We start from the raw sequence: 21,008 nt of genomic DNA, 5'->3' as shown, positions 1-21,008 counted from the left end.
ACTACTCATTTTGTATCGATACCCCTATAACTTGTCAAATTTTGACTTAACCAGTATCAATACCCCTATACCAAATATCAATCTTTTACCCTTGAAGTATTAGTACTGGATGAATCAGTACCGATACCTATAGCCCAAAAATCACTTTTAAAACTTGAAATTTCACCAATACCAATCTAAACCTTCCATTTTAAGCCCCTATCATGCCATTAAACTCAACTACCCTAACTCAAATCAACTTATATCCATCTAAACCATCATTATTTTCAAAATCTCATCCTATATTTTGAAATCAATAATTCTACCAATTTTCCAACATATTCTAATTTCAATTCTCATACTTCATAATTCTTAATTTAGTTGATGCCAAGTTAATTCTAGTCTCAAAATCTAATTACTACCTCTCTCCCAAAATTTCATTTAGAGACCCCTTATCTTTAATCCTTTCTAACTCCTTCATCTTATAGTTTTAAGACAACTTAAGCTTTCCTTAAGCTTAAGTATCATCTAAGGATCATAAACCAAACTTAAATTCAACGAATAATCAACTCACAAGAAAACCCACCTTTGTTATGTTAACTCACGGCTGAAAGAAAAAGAAGAAAAATAAGAAGAAAAAGAAAAGTTCTATGTATATTTCCTTTTCCTTTTCCTTTCAAATCTCCACGTGTATATATCCTCACCATATCAGATTTTTAATTCATTTATTGGTCAAATGACCATTTTACCCTTCCAATCATCATTCTTTGCTATTCAATCCTGCACAAAATTTTCCATATAAGTCCATGAACTTTTTAGTTTATCTACTTTAGTCACTAAATTCTGAAGTTTTACAATTTGGTCATTAACCCGGTGTTTGGGATGTTACATAAAAATTATAAAATAATCACATGAATATTCATTATGTTCCAAAATCGTCATTTTTCGTTAAAAAACTTTGTCTGAGTTGGATGCTAACATGTTGACTGAGATATGATAACTGTTTGAAATTTAAATATCATATTTTATGTTAACGCCCAACTTATATTGCCTTCAATTTCTTAACGGAAAAGGACGAGTTTGTAGTCAGATGATCATTTTGTAATTTTTAATAGTCGAGTGACTAAAAAAAGAAACATCTTATAACTGTGATCATTTTATAACTTTTAATAGTCAAGAGATTTAATAAAGCAACATCTTATAGTCGATGATCATTTACGTATTGTAGAAAAAAAATATCATTCGGAAACAAATTTTATCAAATTGGGTTTTGTGATATATTTTTTAATAAGTTAAATTTGTAATATTAAATGAAAGTATTTGTATGTAAATTTATAGATTATTTTCATTACACTATTTAAATTTTACAAAGATATATTTATTATATTATTAATATAATTAATATGTTAAACAATACTTTTTGACAAAAAGCCGCTAGTTTTATTAAAAATAGAAAATATTCAGAATTACAATAAAGATTTATAAGTATAACGTAAACAAAATTATAATTAGGATACTTTCCTATAACTATTGACATAAAAACTAGACACTTAGGTCACACAATGACCAAATAAGGAAAAGTTTAAAAAACCTAACCAAAAAGCTCGAACAAAATAAAGATACGAACAAATCTGACTGTATCGGCAAACGAATCACAAAAAGGGGATGAAGCTACTAAAACCCACCAATAAATCGCAAATCAGAGTCAAGCGACGTGAAAAAACTGTCCACGAACGCAAAACGCGTATCCAAATCAATTCGAGGGTCCAAAGCAGGGAAGATCATCATGATAACAAATAAACATCATCTTGATTAGTCGTGATGATGTCAAATCCAACCTTGAGAAAAAAATAAACAAAAATAACGACAAAAAACCATAAGCTACCAAAAGAAAAGAAAAACGTGCCACAAAGACATAGATAAACGTATCATTAAGACAGAGAAACATGTCTCAAAGACATAATTATTCTTATTAAAAAACTAAAAAACTATAAAAAATAACCGGCAGGCAACAACCAACATCAAAACCAGTGTCGCCATCAGTTAAACAAAATTAAAGAAAAAAAAAGTTGGATTGATCAATAAAATTGACACAAATTGTAAAGAATAAAAAAAAGGAAGAGAAAAAAGCGGCTAAGATTTTTTTCCTAGAAAACTCATATGTTAAACGATAGTTTAAAAATAATTTTACATAAATAAATATATTATATTTCATCATAATATCTTATAAGAGTTTAATTTATCTTTTGTAATTAGAATAATTATTTAAATTATTTTTTGAAAATTATTTTAAGTTTAAATTCACTCTTAGATGGTAAAAATTTTAAAAAATTGCAAAGAATAATTTTAAGTTCCAACGCATTCTTTTCGAGCTAACTTCGACGGTGTTTTTCTCGAAAAATCATCGGTGACCGGTATATTTACCGATCTAACACCGATCAAACTATATTTCCCGAACTAACACCCTTAGCAGTAAAGCGCGCCCCCTGCACCGCGCTATATGCTGATTTGGCGCCACGTGGGGTAAGGTGCCCCACCAGAAGCGCGCCTTATGCTGACATGGATACACATGGATAAAGCGCGGGGTAGGTGTGTAATTACACCTAAGGCGCGGGGCAGGGGCCGCGCCTTCCCTGTGAATCTGACACGCGTCAGGAAGGCGCGCGCCTTACGTGCAATTACACAACTACCCCGACTTCAATACCCCCCCCCAAACCTCCCCATAAATACCTCCATCATCAATCACTTTCATCACTCTAAATTCTCTCAACTTCTCTCAAATACTCTTATAATATCTTCTAAGGTATATTTTATTATATTTTAATATTTTATATTTAATTTATTTAATATTTTACTTATTTAATTTTTTTGCAGATATAAAATGGCAGACGATATACTTCGCTTGGATGCAAATCATATATCTCGACACTTTGCTTATACGGTAACATTTTAACGTTTTAATTTAATTTAAATTATTAGTAATAATTTGTTGATTTATTTAATGCATGATTATTAGATTAAGAATTAATTTTTGTAATTATTTAATTTTAGGAGAAAGACCGTGTATTAGATCCTTTTATTAGGAATCTTAAGTTAGTGATACCTAGCCGTGTCTTGTCGTATTTAGTAGAGGTTGGATTCGGTTACATAGGTAGATATCAGGGTCACTGTAAGATAGAGCCAGACTGATTTCTGCCTTAGTAGAGCGGTGGAGGCCGGAGACCCACACATTTCATCTTACGTACGGAGAGTGCACGATTACACTTGAGGATGTTTCTATGCACCTGGGGCTTCCGGTGGATGGAGATGTGATATCGGGGATCACACATGGATCTGGACTGCTTTGTGTTGGGATAATCTAGGACGTGACCCGGAAAATTTTAACGGTGGTCGGATACCGTTAAATTGGTTAGATGCCAATTTTCATGATTTGAGCAAGGACGCGTCTGAGGATGAAGTTAAAATGTATGCACGGGCATGCATACTGCAACTGATAGGAGGGTTGTTGATGCCAGATAAATCGCGTAACCAAGTTCATTGCATCTGGTTGCGACACCTTGGCGACTTTCATCTGGCCTGATCACTCAGTTGGGGCTCGGCAGTTTTGGCGTGCTCCGACAATTTGGTTATTTTCAACCAATTCCGGAAGTACCTCGCAATATGGACGAGTTGCACAGCACAGATAGACGAGACAAGACAGATACAGATTGGCTGGTGAGGCATCATGAGTGGGTCGTGTTGTGGGAGGATCGACATCGGTGTCTTCCCCGTAAAGAGCCCATTTTACTTGACCTCTTGATGGTTGCTGACGGTTATTACAAGTGGTTCAACAGTAACGGGAAACTGTTTCTGCTTCCCAAGTGTAGATACTCATTTTTATCTGGGGCTAGATCGGAGCAGACCCGAAGCTGAGAAATTGAAGGCCCAACTCAAGCCCACGTGAATACTCATTAGAAAACTAAAAGCAGTTATCGGGCCAGTTTTCTTAATTTATCAGGAAGAAACTGTAAAGAAGGTGGGGGCCAGTTTTTAATAAGCAATTAACCACCAGAAACAGGGGGATCATGAAACAAAGCCAAGAAAGAGGATCAACAGAAAGAAAAGAGGGAACCAGTGGAGAGACATCAACAATTAACCGAGAGAAACAGAAGAACCGGAGATTAATGACCAGAAACAAAAAAAGCAACAGTTAGAGATTACCAATCAAAACTCTATTAGTCATCAACAATTCCACATTATAGAGGAATACAAAGAGAGACAATATTGTAACCTCATAATTCAAAACCAGAGAAATCAATAAAATACGAGGAATTTCGAGGTACTTTTCTTGGGTGTCATTTTCGGTTTTTCTATATATATATTTTCTTTTTTTTGTGTGTTCATGTTATTTTACAATTAGAGGAAATTAAGCAATACCCTTTCAAAAAACAGAATCCATGTGAAGCAGTGCAAACATTAAAATTTTCCTAAATTTCTTTATTTTCTTTTGAACCACAAGTAGTTTTCTTTGAAACCCAGGCAGTGATAAAGAAGATGAGTTAGTTTATATACCTTGCTCGGTCTCGTTTTTTACTCGTATAGGAGATACCTTAGGACAGTTAGTTAGACATCGGCGAGCAGCTGTTTTCGTGGACCATTCGTAAGAGTAGAAGTGAGGTCTTGAGAATTTTAAAAATAGAATAAAAAGGAAAAGAGAACTTATCTTAACTTTAGAGCACCATGTCATCGTCGACGGGTTGAGTTTAGCGTTGAATGAGAGGCTCTGTTTTGGGTTCGACTGAAGCAGTGAGAAGTCGAGGATAAGCCATGGGTTATGTGAGAGGGAGTTTGAGTGTGAGGCGAGAGAGAGAGAGCTGGGTAATTGATATCAGGTTTAGTTTTTTTACCCTACATATAAATTCATTAAAACGGCAGTGTTTAGCCTTAATATGCGTGTAGTGAGTTGAATAATTATCTGTGAATTCCATTAACTTTGAACCTTTGTGTTAGATTATTTTAAAATTTCTTCACATATTATATATATATATATATATGCGTGTGTGTAAGTCTATATTTCATGAATTCGTGTTGTATGCATGGCTTTCTATATTCTACCTATATATACGATATATTATAATTAAAAATATATATGCATAATTTTTGTATGTCACGTTGTATGATATTTTTAATTTATTTTAATTAATTTTGGCATGACATCCACTTTTTGCATAATTTGCATGATAGCCTCACGTGCATAACTCGACCTATTACATAATCAGACTAAGGGTAATATCCTTTTAATTTAAAATTGTCTTGAGTGGTCTGTCTTAACTGATTAGAGGGTCGTTATGACCATTTTAAATTAAAAGTGTATCCCGAAAGTGAAACAAAAAAATTGATTCGTCACCTAAAATTTGGGAACGAAAGAAAAGGAAATGTTCGTTAATTTAAATTTATCGAGAAAAGGTTGTTATAGCTTTTAAGATCTGGTCTCTATATTTGTAAATAATCGAACATTCTTTATCTTTCTAAAATGACTCGGTAATTTTGATTTAATTTATTTGAGTGCTTTTGAATGTTTTTAAATTTACATCTTTGTATGGGATCAAAAATCAAATTAAATTCGAATTTGTAAAGTTAATTGCAAAGACATTAATTAATCGACAAGATACCGTTTTAGGGCGTTGTGGGGTGCTAATCCTTCCCTGTATGTAACCGACTCCCGAACTCGGATTTTGGTAACACATACCTTAATTTGTTGTTTTAATTAAAATTAATTTTTATTTAAAATGACAAACATTTTTGAGTGCCCAATCACACCCTAATCAAAGATTGGTGGCTACTCTTTGAATCGTATTTTTTCGATCGTAAAGGAAATCCAAAATTTTTCGAAACGAGAGGTTTTTAAATCGCATTTGTTTTTAAATTAAAAATCAGTTGAAAGAGGTAAATTAAAAATTAATGTGGTTTTCAAAATCTCACCTTTAAGGAAAAATCGTTTCGACAGCTTGGCGACTATGTTGGGGAGTTTTTTTAGAGAGTCAGGTCGATAGTCGATTAATTAAGTGTATTTGCAATTGAAGGTTATAAATTCGTTCTAATTTGGTTTATGATCCCTTGTTTGGTTTTAAATGAATTTTTGTTTGCATTTTGATGTTTAATTTAATTTACTAATAAATAGTTGTACTGATTTGTTTGCTAATGGTTTCAGATTAATTGTGTGAATTTAGGAAATTTTGAGTGTCTTTATTGTGTGTTTTTTTTTCGCTTTTCCTCACACACTGCATAGTTACATTTTCATGACATGAGCTAAAACCCCGCTCTGTCCAAATTAAGTAGGAGTGAGAGACTATGCCCTCGTGTGGTTTTCACCTCCGCACGGACATAAGGAGGTGTGTTCTCTTGAAATTGAACTCGATCCCCTAAAGCCTGTGATGGGACAAGATTAAGGGTTCGATAGCCCAATGGGGCATCGGCAAGGACAATTCGAGAACCTATTACTTTAGAACTGAACCCAACATATAGTGAACATAGAGCCTGAACTTAGGTTGAGCCAAACCCGAACCTTAAGAATCCCGTGAAGAGGGTACACAAGGAAAAGCTTTTTTGAGTCATTTATTTTCATTTTTCGAATAAATGCATACGAACTAGATATCATGTGGTTAGGTTTATTTTTCGAACAAATACGAATTAAATATCATACGGTTAGGATTTCTTTTTGAATAACAAAGCATGGGGTAGATATCATGTTGGGTAGAATCTACTAAAACATGATTGGGTAGCCACCATGTGAGGGTAGGTTTTATTTAATGATTATGATATTTATTATTGATATTATGTGCACTAACCCATTTTTGTTCTATGTCTATTTTATTTTGATTTTATTGCATTCGCATCTTCATGTCATCACAAGGTGTTAATTCGTAAGTGATTGACTAATATGAAGGCTGGACATATTGAGACAAGAAATTCTCAACCATGTAGTCAAAATCGGGAGATCAAAAGATGTTCAAATGATCAATGAAGAAGGACATCCGATGAATGAAGAAATCTGAAGCTGATTGAAGACTTCTTTTAAAGGAGTGAAGGTCAAGATATTCTCTCAAAAGATAGATACAATTATACCAAGGACAAGAAGACCCTTCACAAAGACATGAAGATCACTTCGTATTGAAAGTAAAAATAGAGACCTCAAGATTCAATTTAAAGACATCTGGCATCATCAAAGGTGATAAAGTACACCGACAACTTTGGGCGCAATATTAGATTTCATGAAGAGTACATCTCAAGGAAATGAAGAAATGAAGAATCACATTTATATTTTGACTACATGGTGTACTGAATTCTTGTTGTCTAAATGAAAGTTGTTCTATGGTGGTCACTTTTGGAATTAACACCTTGTGCATTTGCATTTGCATTTGCATTCTTATTAGTATTAATTTATTTTTTTATTGTTGTTTTTTGTCATTTTGTTATCTCATTTGTACTAACTTGTTTTTGTGTTGTTTTTCTCTTTGTCTGCATTGCATGATCATGACATATTCAAAAGGTGTTGATTTGTGAGTGGTTATCATAGTAAAAGGTTTTCATGATGGACAAGGGGTTTCGTGATCAAATAGACTATAAAACAGTCAAGAAATGGCATTCTGAGAAAGATTCAAAAATTGTGGAGAGTTGAGCACATAAAGACCATATGTCTGACGAAGAGCATAATGAGATAAGAGAGATAAAAGAGCAGATGTCCAAGTTTATGGATATAATAGATGTTTTGTCCAAAGGAAGAGAGACTTTTACGAAAGAAAAGAAAGAACTCAATGAAAACAATCTCCAGGTGTCAAATACGCAAGTGAATACTTTAGAACCTGTTGATTCTAGTCAGTATGAGAAATCACGCACAATTATTTTTCGTATCAACAAGTTGTTTGAAATACCAAGGAAATAGTGGCCACTATAGAAGTTCAGAAGGATGAAAAGAAGCCATGCAGTCAGAATTCGTTGGTGTTTGATAGTCTACTCCCAACATCAGGGGAAATAAAACTGGAAACTCCAATTCAATCCAAGTTGAGAGGTGGCTCTCATTGGGATGATTCCATCCCAATATCATATAAGGAATTGTATGATGAACTGTTAGAAGCCCAAGAAGTGGCCCCGCATTATGTGAAACCTTTACAGCCTCTATATCCAAGTTGGTATGACGTCAACGTTCGTTGTGAATATCATGCTGGGATTCAAGGACATTCTATTGAAAATTGTTCTACCTTCAAACATCGAGTCCAACTTCTACTAGATCATGGAGTATTAGAGTTTGAATTGAAAGGACAACCTATTTTGGTAACAGATTATCATGTTAGGTTCGAACCAAAAGTGACCAAAGGTAAGAGTATCAGTGATGAAAACCAAGAAGATTGTTTGCCAAAGTACGAAGTTCAAATTCACCATTTAAGGAGTGAAAATGATAAATTGAGTAGAGAGATGGAAGCCATGCAGAATGTTTTCCAAATGATCAGTCAAGCTTTTAAATTTACCGACATAGGAAATATCCCAGAGGAGTGGATATCATGGGTCACTAAACTTAAAAATGATGTTGAACAATTGAGAAAGAATTGTAAGGTGTAAGAAGGTCAAGCCGAGAAGTTTTCTCATGATTTACAAATTGCAGAAAAAAGACGCAATATAGTTGTTGATAATTTGGGAAGATATCAGGCTGAAAATCATATGTTGAATAGGTCCATTGTCAATATGGAAATGTCATATCAACGCCACAAGTGAGAGAATGACGCTGAGTTAGAAGCCGTTAGAGCCAAGAATAAGAAGTTGATGAAGATTGTGGATGATTGTAGTGATCTTATACAAGAGCTTCATAACCACAATGACTTTCTTACAAGGAAGATTCAACAACAGTGTCTACAGCTCCGAGAATCGGCACTCAAGATAGAGAAAATAGACAATGTCATGAGAGAAACTATGACCCAAGCAAGCAATGTGGCTCAGAAATGGGTTGAATTAGATGGCTTTACAAGAGAATTGAAGAAGATTGAAAACTCGACCCCCGAGCATGAGTGGAAACTAAATTGTCTTTTGAAGGAGATAGAAAAGTTCGGAGTGAAAGCTGTCCATTATATGTAAAGTTTATTTGATGTACCGAGACCTTTGTGTTCAATGAAAGTTATTTTAAGATGGTCACTCTGGAATGACACCTTTTGTATTTGCATTTGGCATTTGCATTTGCATTACATGTATTTATTTAAGCATTTTACATGCATTAATTATAGAAACACGGAAATAATTTATGGAAGGTTATGTGACAGTAATAACAAGATCATCCATTCATACTACTTCCCCATCGTCATGAATAAGTAAATGGAAACAATGGAGCAATCTCATAAGGAATCACAATATCAGTTGCAAGAGCAATTAGTCGGGTCACAACAAGGTACGAGGAATCAAGCATTGGGTTCTTTGCAAGGCGTATCGAATCAAATGATCCAGGTACTGGTACCACAGGCTGCTGGTAAAGAGAAAATAAAGGATAAAGGAAATCAATCTCATCAGACTGGTACCTCAAGAGTGATAATTTGCCCTGAAGCATCTAACTCAGACCTAGGGATGAGCCTCGTAAATTTTGAGCAATTTAAAGACAAATTCAGGTGGTTGAATGAAGCCATTGAAAATATGAAGTTTGTTAATGCCCCTCACAAGGAGTTAGAAGCTAGAGAACTCAGTTTGGTCCCTGATTTGGTCATCCCATATGAATTTAAGGTGCCTAATTTTGAGAAATATGATGGCACTAGTTGTCCCATAATTCATCTGAAGATGTTTTGTAGAAAGATGGAAGGGTACCTAAATAATGACAATCTGTTGATTCATTACTTCCATGATAGTCTTGTTGGGCCAGCTATAGTATGGTATAACCGTTTGAACAAAGAACAGATCAAGACATGGGTTAACCTAGCTGATGTTTTTCTGAGACAATATCAATATGTTAAAGGCTTAGCCCCAAAACGTCATGACATTCAAAGGATAAGAATGAAAGCTACTGAGAGCTTTAAAGAATATGCCCTAAGATGGAGAGGAATGGCAGTACAAGTTCAACCTTCTTTGTTAGAAGAAGAAATATCATATATGTTTCACGATTCTTTTCCAACTCCTTTCTTTGAGTTAATGCTGGGAAATTCGACGAAGGGCTTCAAGGATCTTATGATGGCTGGAGAGATAATTAAAGATGCAATCAACAAAGGAAACTTAAAAGACACTTCCAAATGTTCAACTGATCAAAAGGAAAAGGCTGATGAGGTAAATGAATGGCACATCCATAGCTCCCACAACTTCAAACGAAAAGGGGTAGCAGGTTACTCGAGACGTCCAAAAAAAGTCCCAAGATCGAAAAATGCTTTGAAAGTGTTCCAAACTCCTATTTTAGATCTGTATCCTCATTTGATTGAAGGTCAATACCTCATACCGAGGCCAGTGAAAGTGTAACCAGACCCTTCTGCTCACAGCTATGATCAAGATAGTGTCTGTGATTTCCCCTTGGGGGTATTAGGGCATTCTACAGGGAATTGTAGGCCGCTATTAAAGGAGATAGAGATGCTTGTGGAAAATGGGACATTGACACAAGAATTGGTGAAACGGTGGATGACGAGCTCAAGTGGAGCATCAGAGCACATAATGTAGCATCCGTTTGGGTCAGGTGTTGCTACGTTAGATGAGTAATGGGGCATCCTAGGTAGGAAGAGATCATTTCATTCTATCATGAAGCTTTATTCCATCTACAACATCATGTTTGAACTTGTTTTTCATCCTTTCTCAGTTTTTTTATAATGATGTTTAAATAAATTCATGTTACTTTGATGATGGTGAGCATTGAATCGATTTGCAACTTGAAATTCTTTGAATATCAACTGAATTAAAAACTCTGTAAATGGTCAGAGTTATTGTTCTTTGACAAAGTGACATGATTGAAAACTGATAAAACAAAGACCTGGACCTTACCCCCAGAATATACAATCGAACACCATACATTTTCTTGCAGGATATAACCTTCTCCTTTTATAAGGGAATGAACAAGAGGCTTTGTATTCAGGTATGTATAGGAGCGGACAACGTGGGGCATCTTTTGTGTATGATGTCACGAAACTGAATAGACCACACTTTTGTTGATAACGTTCAATGATGATTATGATCTTTACAGATGGAATAGTCGAGTAGGTGAATCTAGTTTAGGTCAGTTGCTTGGAAATTGAACTCTAACGATGAGATTTTCTAACTTTCAACAACACCTAGACTATGACAGGTTCTTCTTGACAAGCTTAGGAAATTGGATCTGTATACCCAGATTATAATATTATATGTATACAATAAAGCTTGAGCTGTCCCTCTAGAGCAATTGGTTAAACACCCCTACTTTATTGATAGAATTCAGCTACCCTGATAAAGGTGATTATATTATATGTATACAATAAAGCTGAGCTATTCAACTAAGGCAATTGGTTATAGAGGAAACTCGAAAGCTCTGGCTTTGTGAATATATTATATTCAAACCATGACTCTGATCGGGTACTTGGCAATTTGGTGTATGCTCCACTGTGATTGTCGAGTCAAAGATTTTGTGATGAGATGAACCCTTCAGCTAGCCCGATAAAGGCAAATTACAATAAAACTGATTTCAGCTAGCCAGACAATGGTAAATTAAATCAATTTTATGAATAAGGAGTTTCGGTAAAAATGGACTAAGGGAGTTAAGTAACACCTGTTATAGTCAATTTTACACGAGCACTCAGAAATTTCATTTTTAGATCGATATTTATGCACTGCCTTGGTTAGAGGAGTCTACGAAGCTTGAACAAATGGAAGATTTCAGAGAACTGATATAGAAGTGTTCTAGAAAGTCTAGTAATTGATTATGTTAGTTGTATCATTTTGTCCGTATCTGATTAAAATACCAAGCCAGAAGGAGGTACATGTTAAAATGTTCACGATGATCGAGAGGGAAATGAAATTTTGGTGGAAGAAACATTATAAATAAAAAGCAACACATCAATTTTGACACTTGTCAAAGAGCTATAAATCTCAAAACATTAAAAGAGCTATTGATTCTTTTGATATTTTTTGAACTCATGTTTATGATTTTATTTGATTGTGAGCCTGAAATAAGGGGTAATGTTTTATAAAATTCTTTTGTTCTTTGATCCTTATAATAAGATAAAGGGGAAAAACATTTTCAAACAGGACAGTTTCAAGTGTGAAAGATCCTTGAAGCTTGAAAGGCTTATTCTGCCTATGTTATAGAAAAAATAAATGATGCCAGAATAGTGAAGCATTTCACAGTATTGAAAGTAAATGGTCTGAGGGATTAGAATGACTGAAGAATATAACTTGTAATATTTTCTTGTGACGTTGTCAGTGACCATTCAAGAATAAGATGATCGTCTTATTGGAAGAGGGGCACACATATCCCAACTCATATTAAATGTAAGGCATTCTGTTAGAAGAATTGATCACTTCTTAAGTGTTTGTGACAACATGAAGAGAAGCCCTCAAGATACTTGGCAATACTGCTGTGAAGTGACACTAGAATGAGAACATCCAAGTTAGGATATTTTGGGCACGAAGAGACCCAAGGGTACCCACTTTGGGGCATGATCAAAAACCCAGATCATGTTAGGATGGCAAGATTCAGATCAAGAAGATATTGAGAATTGGTCTCACAACTTGAAGTGTCAGGGGCAGACTGTGAATTTGAGCAGAGCTTACCTTGTAAAACAAACCATCTGAGTATCAATCAATGGTAAAGTTCAGGAAGAACAGCTCAGAAAGCGTAATTAAGCCAAGGACGGGAATGGGGAAACACAATCATATTTCTGACCATAGCAAGAAGTTGAGAGAGAAAACAATTTCTCCAAAATGAAGACAGAAAAAAAGAGAATACAGAAAAAAAAAGAGAAGACAAGAAGATAAAAGAAGATCAGATGGTTCGTCAAAAATACAATTTGAAAATTATGAGATTTTGCACGGGTATCTAAAACAGACCCTGAAAATGAATGATCAAATAAAAGAAGACCGAGCTCATTACTTTTGAGTCAAATAAAGATAGAATCGACATTTATGCATTCATGAGAACATCATTTGCATAAAAGAAAAAGCATTACACTAATACATTTAATTGCATTCGTGTTTCATGCATAAACACATGGTTTTGACATATCCTCCAGTGAAAAGAGAAGATGCATGATGTTAAAATCCCGACAATTGAAAGGTAGAAGTTAAACTCAAATACATGGAATTATATTTAGAGAGATAGAACCTGAGGAACTCAGGGGTCAATCCATAGAGGAAACATTGCTTTGAAGCGGGGCATGTGGATCGACCATTAAGTCATTTTATGAAGTGAAATGAGAAAGATTTCTCATTAAAATATGAAATTTGAGATTTTGAAAATAAGAAAGGTTTCTTACCTAGTAAACAATTTAAGTCCTTTGGGCCATCAGTAAGGCTTCGAGCATGATGATTAAGTCTTTCAGGTAATTTGTAAGCCTTCATCGAAGAGTAGTGAAGCAAACCCATCAGTAAGTGCAATCAGTAAGTCTTTTGAGCATGATGATGAAGTCCTTCGGGCCATCAGTAAGTCTTTCGAGCATGATGATGAAATCCTTCGGGCCATCAATAAGTCTTTCGAGCATGATGATTTAATCTTTCGAGCATGATGATTAAATCCTTCGGGCCATCAGTAAGTCTTTTGAGCATGATGATTAAATCCTTCAGGCCATCAGTAAGTCTTTCGAGAATGATGATTAAATCCTTCGGGTCATCAGTAAGTCTTTCGAGCATGATGATTAAATCCTTCGGGCCATCAGTAAGTCTTTCGAGCATGATGATTAAATCCTTCGGGTCATCAGTAAGTCTTTCGAGCATGATGATTAAATCCTTCGGGCCATCAGTAAGTCTTTCGAGCATGATGATTAAATCCTTCGGGTCATCAGTAAGTCTTACGAGCATGATGATTAAATCATTCGGACCATCAGTAAGTCTTTCGAGCATGATGATTAAATCCTTCGGGTCATCCATAAGTCTTTCGGGTAGGATTTTTTCACACCAAGGTGATAAGTCATTTGGGCCATTTTAAGCCTTCTCGGAAGAGCGTTGAAGCAAGCCATCAGATCATCAGATGTGGGAGGAAATTGAAGGTTCTCGAGTACAAAGAAGCGGATCAATTGATTAAAAGAAAATGAGCACGAGGAGTCATTAACCAATTCAATGTCCTAGGAAGAGAGAGGTTCAGATGGCAGCCGAGTCCAAGAAGATTCTCATATCTAGTTGTTGCGAGACAAGCTCCCTCAAGAGAAATAGATTCTCAAAGATTCTCTTAAATTTTAAATTTTTTCGAGTATAATGTTTTTCAAATCTTCAAGCATACATTAATAAGTGGTAATGTTTGATTTTCAGGTTTAACCTTCAAAGTTGAGCCTTCATGGAAGAATAGTGAAGCAGAATCACACCAGAAGATTGTTCGAGTTATACTCCCTGAAGCAAGAGGGAGCGAACCCATAGGCAGAAGATTGTTCGAGTTCTACTCCCTGAAGCAAGAGGGAGAGAACCCGTAGGCAGAAGATTGTTCGAGTTCTACTTCTTGAAGAAAGAGGGAGTGAACCCGTAAGCAGAAGATTGTTCGAGTTTTACTCCCTGAAGCAAGAGGGAGCGAACCCGTAAATAGAAGATTGTTCGAGTTCTACTCCCTGAAGCAATAGGGAGCGAACCCATTTTTAGAAGATTGTTCGAGTTCCTTAATCCCTGAACAAGAGGGAGCGGACACATCATTCGAAGATTTTTCAAGTATCACTTATCTCGAAGTAACAGTGGAATGATTTAATCTTTTGAAGTTTTCATAACCGGATAAACTCGATCATCTTTTGATCTTTGTTCTATTCTCGTTGCACGATAATGAGCAAAGAGGGGCAGCTGTAGATGCTTATTTTTATCCGGGGCTAGATCGGAGCAGACCTGAAGCTGAGCAATTGAAGGCCCAACTCAAGCCCACGTGAATACTCCCTAGAAAACTAAAAGCAGTTATCTAGTCAGTTTTCTTAATTCATCAGGAAGAAACTGTAAAGAAGGTGGGGTCAGTTTTTAATAAGCAATTAACCACCAGAAAAATGCGGATCACGAAACAAAGCCAAGAAAGAGGATCAACAGAAAGAAAATAGGGAACCAGTGGAGAGACATCAACAATTAACCGAGAGAACCAGAAGAACCGGAGATTAAAGACCAGAAACAAAGAAAGCAACAGTTAGAAATTACTAATCAAAACTCTATTAGTCATCAACAATTCCACATTATAGAGGAATACAAAGAGAGACAACAGTGTAACCTCATAATTCAAAACCAGAGAAAGCAATAAAATATGAGGAATTTCGAGGTACTTTTCTTGGGTGTCATTTTCGTTTTTTCTATATATATATATTTTTTTTATTTTTTTTTTGTGTGTTCATGTTATTTTACAATTAGAGGAAATTAAGCAATACCCTTTCAAAAAACAGAATCCATATGAAGCAGTACAAACATTAAAATTTTCCTAAATTTCTTTATTTTCTTTTAAACCACAAGTAGTTTTCTTTGAAACCCAGGCAGTGATAGAGAAGATGAGTTAGTTTATATACCATGCTCGGTCTCATTTTTTACTCGTATTGGAGATACCTTAGGACAGTTAGTTGGGCGTCGGCAAGCAGCTGTTTTTGTGGACCATTCATAAGAGTAGAAGTGAGGTCTTGAGAATTTTAAAAATAGAATAAAAAGGAAAATAGAACTTACCTTAACTTTAGAGAACCATGTCATCATCGACGGGTTGAGTTTAGCGTTGAATAGGAGGCTTGGTTTTGGGTTCGACTGAAGCAGTGAGAAGCCGAGGAGAAGCCATGGGTTATGTGAGAGGGAGTTTGAGTGTGAGGCGAGAGAGAGAGCTGGGTAATTGATATCAGGTTTAGTTTTTTTACCCTATATATAAATTCATTAAAACGGTAGTGTTTAGCCTTAATATGCGTGTAGTGAGTTGAATAATTATCTGTGAATTCCATTAACTTAGAACCTTTGTGTTAGATTATTTTAAAATTTCTTCATTATATATATATATATATATATATATGCGTGTGTGTAAGTCTATATTTCATGAATTCGTGTTGTATGCATGGCTTTCTATATTCTACCTATATATACGATATATTATAATTAAAAATATATATGCATAATTTTTGTATGTCACGTTGTATGATATTTTTAATTTAGTTTAATTAATTTTGGCATGACATCCACTTTTTGCATAATTTGCATGATAGCCTCACGTGCATAACTCGGCCTATTACATAATCAGACTAAGGGTAATATCCTTTTAATTTAAAATTGTCTTGAGTGGCTTGTCTTAACTGATTAGAGGGTCGTTATGACCATTTTAAATTAAAAGTGTATCCCGAAAGTGAAATCAAAAAAATTGATTCGTCGCCTAAAATTTGGGAACGAAAGAAAAGGAAATGTTCGTTAATTTAAATTTATTGAGAAAAGGTTGTTATAGCTTTTAAGATCTGGTCTCGATATTTGTAAATAATCGAACATTCTTTATCTTTCTAAAATGACTCGGTAATTTTGATTTAATTTATTTGAGTGCTTTTGAATGTTTTTAAATTTACATCTTTGTTTTATGGGATCAAAAATCAAATTAAATTCGAATTTGTAAAGTTCATTGCAAAGACATTAATTAATCGATAAGGTGTCGTTTTAGGGCGTTATGGGGGTGTTAATTCTTCCCTGCACGTAACCGACTCCCGAACTCGGATTTTGGTAACGCATACCTTAATTTGTTGTTTTAATTAAAATTAATTTTTATTTAAAATGACAAACATTTTTGGGTGCCCAATCACACCCTAATCAAAGATTGGTGGCGACTCTTTAAACCGTATTTTTTCGATCGTAAAGGAAATCCAAAAATTTTGAAACGAGAGGTTTTTAAATCGCATTTGTTTTTAAATTAAAAATCAGTTGAAAGAGGTAAATTAAAAATTAATGTGGTTATCAAAATCTCACCTTTAAGGAAAATCGTTTAGACACTGAGGATGCATGAGGGTAGACCTTTCCGTGACGTCGACAGAGACATTCACCGACACAGCACCATCGTCCCCCGACTCGTGGACGGAGAGCAGGTGCTTCTGGTTAATCCTCAGCTGCTCCAGCAAGACCTTCACAGCACCCACCGCAGCCATATATGATGTTGCCACCGCCTTTCCATTACCAGATGCCGCCGCCGCAATTCCCTTACCTGATGCCGTCGTCGCCACCATCACCTGGTTTTATGAACCGGCCTTCGTCGCCGTCACATATGACCCCTCCTAGAGGCTATTATGGGTCTATGTTTGCATATCCAACTTGGGGTTCATATGCTAGATATTTAGCGGGTTCAGCCTCATCACCCATGGCCGCAGCACAGACACCTCCTGTACAATTTTCACACTCAGCGATATCTGGGTTTTATGAGTTTTCCCAGTTTTCGTAGGCCGGTGGGATAGTCAGTCATACACCTCCAGGGTCCTTATTCTATTGAGATGCTTCATCGTCATCAGCTCCTTATGTACCTACTCAGGACGACGACGACGACGATAATGGTGATGATGATGACAGCGAGGAGTCACAACCAGTGATACGAAGAAATCCTCCTCGAGACCGACAGCCACCGCCCTGCGAAACACATTCACGTCGTAGGCATCGATAGATTTTGTTTTTTTATTATATTTGTATTTAGTTTATTAGAATTTTTAATTGTAAATTTTTATTATTTCTCATTTAATACTTACTTTATTTTGTTAAATTTGTTGAACTTTTTTTAATGTATTTCAATTAATTTTGTTTATTATCATTTAATATCAGTTTTTGTAATTTGGTTATCATTTACCATTTAATACTTATTGTAAGTTTGTTGTATTTAAAATTATTTTAAAATACCAAATTGTTATCAGTTTGATAAAATTTAATGATTGTGTTCGATAACTTTCTTAAGTTTGTCACTTATTATCTCTTTTATTATAATCACATATAACGCAAACGTCTAATCTCGTATTATTGTATTGTTTTTTTAATCTTCATCAGCGATTATCGAATGACATTAACTTGAAGTAAATGCAAATTAAAGTACAAGAATTATTATTTGATAAACAAATACATCATTTCCTCATCAATTGTTACTTGATGGAAACATAAGTGGACATGTTTTTCTAGTGTGTCCTGGGTTTCTACAATGCCCACATCTTCTGTCTTGTCTAGATCTTTCTCGAATATCCATATCGCAATGAATTCGATTGATTTTGGATGACCACGCTCCCTCAATAAACTCGGATTTGGTACAATCGAAAGCCAATCTTAAACTTCATCAGGGTCTTTGTCATTACCTATGGGGGGAAACTCAAACTCGTATACCTTAAAAACTTCAGATAGTAAGTATAGGGGATCCACAAAATGGTTATAGTCTTGACGTGTATGCGAGCAAGCTGCTATCACATGAGAGCATGGATACTTAAGAGCTTGAAAAAACCCGCGGTCGCATGTTCTGTCCCTTAGATTTACTCTTAACGACACAACTTCAATCCCTTGAAGAGGTCACGGCAACTCTGTGACACGAAACATTTCATGCCTTCTAGAGAAGCTTGTTACAGACATTCCATTTGATGCATAATATTTTTTCTGTAGATCTGCATCTAATCTAGGGTGATAGACATGACTGCCTTGCATCCAGGTTTGAGTTTGTCCCCCAAGCTTCACAAAAAGCACCCCCAAACGAAAATATGTAGTCTTTACCAAAGTCGTTACTGGTAAGTGACGTGCACCCTTTAAAGTTGAATTGATTACCTCTGCCAAGTTGGTCGTCATGTGTTCATATCGATATCCATCATCATATGCGTTCGTCCACATTTCTTTATCGATGAGGCTAATGTAATCGTATCATTCCTCGTTCTTCGCCGCAAATCTTGAAGCATTGATTCAAACGTTCGAGGAAGTAGTTCGTAACCTGATCAAAAAAAATATATAACTTACTAACTTGCTTTCTTTGCAAAATTAAAACGATCGAAAGAAAACAAACTACATCAGTTTCACTTACCCCTGCGCACAATTAATTGACGCTCATAATTCTTCTTGTACCTTTTATGGTAGTTCGCAGCAATGTGTCAGAGACAATACCTATGTTGGACCAAGGGTGGTTGCCACATTGGACCCAAAGACTCCATTGCTGCTTTGATCCCAGCTCCGCGATTTGAAATGACACAGATGTTTTCCCTCGTGATAATACGTGCACGTAAATTTCGGAGGAAAAAAGCCCAAGAATTTGTATCTTCTCTTTCGACAAGAGCAAAAGCAACTGGAAGAATGTTGCGATTGCCATCTTGGACAACTGCCAATAATAAAACTTGCTTGTATTTTCCATACAAGAAAGTCCCGTCGATCTGGACCACAGGCTTGCAGTATTTGACAGCATTAACGCACTGTGGGTAAGTCCAAAAAACCCGGTAGAATTGACATCGATCGTGGAGAACTCGATAATTATGGTATGCATAGGAGGTTTTAAAGTCCACAATTATCTTAGGATTCAACATCCGCACCAGCCTAAACCAGCCTGGAAGTTCATTGTAAGATGCATCCCATTCACCGTGAAGTTTGACAATGGCATTTTGTTTTGCCAACCAAGCTTTTTTATAGGAGACAGTGTACCCATACTGCGATTGTATAGCTAAAATCAACACAACAATAGCTATATGAGAACTTGCTTTTACCATGGGCATGATGGCTTGACATATCACTTCAGAGTCCAAGTTGGGATAATCTTGGTTAACCCCTCCAGCACAACATGTGTGAGGACCGTTGTATATTGTTAGTTCCCATATGTTGTTTTTCCTCTTCCTTTTCGATACGCGAACTATCCAATTACATCCGTTTTCATTTCGGGCACAGTAGCATACATATTTTTCGGTCGTGGATCGGTTGACTCTGGATTGAACAGAATTACGTATATTATAATTTTTTATAGCCATCACTACTTCTTCTTTTCTTGAAAACTCCATGCCTAAAGATAACTCACCATTATTTATTGATGAGTAATATCCATAGTCACCGATATGAGGCATATCCACAAATTCTAACTCGTACATTGCACCATAATCAGCTTCATACATGTGTGCAGGAGGGTCAGTTTGTGCCACATTTCCTGGAACTTCATCATCATCGGAGTTGAATTGTGGTGATTCTGGGTGAATGAATAGTCCAGTCTCAGCACCATCCGCACCAATCTCATGAAGCGATTCTTCTGGTGGAGATGATGGTTCCTCCATGCGCTCTACATTTAGGTCGAAGAACCTACTACTTGCACGTCTTCCCCTTTAACTAGAAGGCATATCGACATTGAGATCGAAAAAGCTCGCAGTCGAATGCCTCCCCCTAGAGCTTGAAGCCATCATGTCAAATGGAAACTGCACAGATGGTTGCGTCGATGGTATCTCTATACAGATTGTTCGTCGACCCACCTCGGTACATATCGTAAGGAGTTACGGATGAATGTATCCCCATTATGGCATTAAAATCATTACACATTACTGTCGTCGGGCTGTCAACTTGTTCAGCCAGCCCATAGTGGGAGCTTAATGATTGACCCTCAACCCGTATCCGACCCGAATACGAGTCTGGGGTGTCACATTGACTTTTCAAACTTTGACTCTTGACAGAATTCAAAGAAAATTTAAAAACTTTCATTTAAAATAAAAACTGTTTATTTACATAAATTGACCAAAATAACCAAAATCGATCAGAGTATATTCAGCTCAATCAATTAGTACACGCCAACTATGTTCAGATTAACCAAACACATTTAAATTATTTATTTTCTGATCTGAAACGTTGTAAGGAAAATGCTGACATGTCTTGCTCCTCTAAGCTTCTCTTCCTGCTTTCCAGAACCTACGTGTGAAACACTCACACGCTAAGTCTATGACTTAGTGAGGCATTAAACACATTAAAGTAACTTTAACTAC

The sequence above is a fragment of the Hibiscus syriacus genome, unplaced genomic scaffold (genome assembly GCF_006381635.1).
Source record: "Hibiscus syriacus cultivar Baekdansim isolate YM2019G1 unplaced genomic scaffold, ASM638163v2 tig00000340_pilon, whole genome shotgun sequence".
Classification (NCBI taxonomy): domain Eukaryota; kingdom Viridiplantae; phylum Streptophyta; class Magnoliopsida; order Malvales; family Malvaceae; genus Hibiscus; species Hibiscus syriacus.
The sequence above is the reverse complement of the archived record's forward strand: the minus strand, read 5'-3'. Positions refer to the sequence as shown.